This window comes from Cyprinus carpio, chromosome B7 (assembly GCF_018340385.1).
Source record: "Cyprinus carpio isolate SPL01 chromosome B7, ASM1834038v1, whole genome shotgun sequence".
In the NCBI taxonomy this organism is placed as follows: domain Eukaryota; kingdom Metazoa; phylum Chordata; class Actinopteri; order Cypriniformes; family Cyprinidae; genus Cyprinus; species Cyprinus carpio.
The window spans coordinates 39,028,130-39,031,716 of record NC_056603.1 but is presented as its reverse complement, the minus strand read 5'-3'; positions in this window follow the sequence as shown (position 1 = coordinate 39,031,716).

Here is a 3,587-nt window from a genome sequence, read left to right as displayed (position 1 = left end):
GAGACTAAAAGGCCTTTTACTTGCTACAAAAGCATAAACTATCAATCAAGAGACAGAAGGTTGTGAACAACAGGTTTTCAGAATTGTTTTGTTCATGTTCATAATTCTTACAATTTTTTTTTTTTTTTTTTTTTTTTTTTTTTTGGCTTTGTATGGTGTGTAGCAACTGTCCCCTGGCATGATTCACGTAATGAATTACAAGACTCTGGGCATCACATTCTGGTGCTTTGAGATGAATAAAGAAATTTTTAAATAAAGAAACATCTATGCACACTGCTATGCTGACTTCAAATAAATATTTGAATAAAGTGTTACAGACATATATACAGACATACAAAGCCAACAAATTACTTACAGTTTAAGGTTCAGGTTCAGAACAGAGAAAAACAAAACTGACATATTGTACAGCTGCAACCTGTACAAGGCATTTCGCGAAACGCGTCAAGATTACACAAACTAAAATGTTGCACTGCTTTAATTGACAAAGTCACGGCTGAAGGAAAACAATTGAAATGGCTCTCTTGTTTCAGTCACTTTCTGGCCGTTCTGTGTGGTTTTGTTTGCTTGGCATGGCGTGTGATGGGTTGGTGACAGCTCCTTTTCAAGAGACAGAAAAGAAAAGTGATTGGTGAGCAAACATGGCCTTTCTTGCCAGGCATGAAGTCGGTATAAAGAGAGGGAGGACATCCACTCACATAGCTATATGAATGAACACTTTTCCCTGAAAAATGTGTGACATGACAAACACGTGAAGTTCAAATGGATCACACCTATCACATGCGAACAGTAAAATGCAGAGTTACTAAACTGCAGTAAAACAAAGCAATTGTTGGCTAATAAGTCGAGGTTTCTTGTGTAAATGCTTCTCTTGTATGTTAAAGTCAAAGCTCACTGCTGACAGTACTTCGATGCAGACAAACAAACATGCAGGCAAGTGGATGAGAAATGAGCCAGAGGTATGTACTCTAGATGGCAAACATCCCAGCCTTGTTGAATTTAAGCTTTTCTCAGAGAAAACCCTCTTGATATGACTCATAGAGTGTTTCACCTCTTCTGTGAGTGAAACTGCATGGCTGAGCAAATAAGTCCAAGAAGCTATAAATGTCAGAATCCAGCATGAACATTTCCAAACAATTTGAATGATAAAGTTTGATTGAGATTTTTCATCAAGATTAATATAGCTAAAAGTGGTCACAATTTATTTTAAATTCCTTTATTTTAACAAACCATTAACTACGACTTTTGCCTCAATCAACTCCTAATTTGGTGCTTATTAATCGTTCGCAAGATAGTTGTTAAGTTTAGGTACTGGGTAGGATTAGAGGTGTACAATATGGTCTAAAGAATATGTACTTTATAAGTGCTAATAAACAGCAAATATGTTAATAATAGGCAGGCTAATAAGCAACTAGTTAATAGTGAGCATTAGTCCCTAACATACTGTACAAGTGTTACCCTGTATGTTAAATACAGAAGGTTTGCATTCATTTAATTTTTATTTTATTTTATTTTATTTTATTCTGCTAGGACATCTGTGTAATATAGTATATACAGTATACTATAAACAACTGACACCAGAAGTTTAATTTTTATTGCAAAAATGACACTGAAAAAGTGACAAAAGTTTAGAGAAAATCTCTAGCATTTATGTATGTATGTATTTATTTATTTATTTATTTAATGCAATGATGTTCAGGCAATTTAAATGTGAGATTAGTGTATAAACATCTATTTGTTTGTGTGTTCCTGCCAAAGCATATAAATATTTTTAATAAAACTTAAATGTCATTGAAATAAAGAAGAAAGAAAATAAACATTAGTATGTTACCAACAAGGCTCAATAAAGCTTTAATATGAAGACATTTTAATACTGTGGTACTTTCCGGTAAACATATTCTGCGAGATCTGACATCAATTCCTGACTAAATTCCTGAAGATACACCGCATTCAATTATCTTCTATTGCAAAAAAAAAAAAAAAAAAAAAAAAAAAATCTGTATTATAATATTTTCACTGGATGTAATATTTCCCTGTTTTTTGACTACTTTGTCATCTCCCCACAGGCATCTGTTTAACAAAAGCAAGCTGCACATCCTGTATTGCAAAAGTATGTGAAGATGAAAGTTTGTTACTGCTGTATGTAACTGACATATAATAGATAAAGATCTCATGACATCTTATTTTCAAACACACTTCAGAAGAAACACAATCCTTACAAATTGGGATATAATAGGAATTACTGAAACCAATATAATTTCTGCTGAGGAGGAAGAAGAGTATCACATTCTGTGACCTTGTTAGGAGATACATGCATAAAGTGTTTCTACCGGCACATTTTAAACAAAGCAGATAGAATAAAGAAACTAGCTGAGAACTAGCTTTGAGAAACCAGCTCTGAGAAAAAGAAACAATAAAGCAAAACTGGGTGTAACACACACACACACACACACACACACATACATTTGGTGCTGTGGTTTGTCATTTAGCTATTTTATACCTCTTCTATACCAACTTTCCCATGCACGTAAGGCAATTTGTACTCCAGATGAAGCTGTTGTGTTCTCCATGCAATTTCTTTAGCCATTCTCGTCCGTGAATCAGTGAGATCAGCTGGAATCTCGAGGGCCCTCTCTGAGGAATTCCCCATTGGTTTCTTTAATGAGTGCGTCTCTAGGCAGTAATGAGAGAGGCACATACATACCATCTGAGAAGGTTACCAAGTAATTATTTCCTTACCACCAGCCCTGTGGAAAAAAATAAAACAGTATATGTAATCTGAGTTCAGTGCTGTGAGTTTAATTGAGTGGCTGTGTTAAGTTAACTCTGATACTACATGTCTATTACAGCTGAATTAACACTGCCAAGCCTGCTGAGTACTACAATAGGTTTTTGAGCATGGTATTGTTTAAAAAAAAAAATCTCAAAGTTAATAAAACAAAGATGACTGGAGTATGTTTTACAAGAAAAAAATTTATCACATTTAATTCAGTGTGTTACTTGCCATTTCTTTGTAATTATTATTTTTTTTAAATGTATACTAGCAATTTCCGAGTGAAAATTGTTTTAAAGTAAATAATACAACATTTTGTTTATGTGCAATGCAGTGCCATCAGTTTTACCCTTTAATACCAGCCAGGTAATTTCCCATTGGGCACAGCACAATTTTAAGATGATATATAAGTTTGAGTGTCTGTGAGTTTAAAACTAAATTAAAATCTTATTTTCTTGGCTTTTTAAACCATGTTTGTTAAATTATTTGTTGATTTTAATTATGTTATTCTTTCTCCTGGTTTTTATTTTATTTGTACAGCACTATGGTCAACAGCTGTTGTGTATATTGGTGCTTGATAAAAACATGAGTAGCAGTGTGATATGGCTGTATATCAGCATGACTGTGATTCAGCCGTAAATATTCACAGCGTGCTGATATACAGAAATATATCACAGCTATGAGGGTGATATTGCTTTTATACAACAGTTCTACGGCACGAGTGTGTAAATAAACATGAGACGACAACAGAGTGTTGAGTCATATATTATGAGAGAGATGGACTGAGCAAGTGTGATTACCTGCATCTGATAAAGCA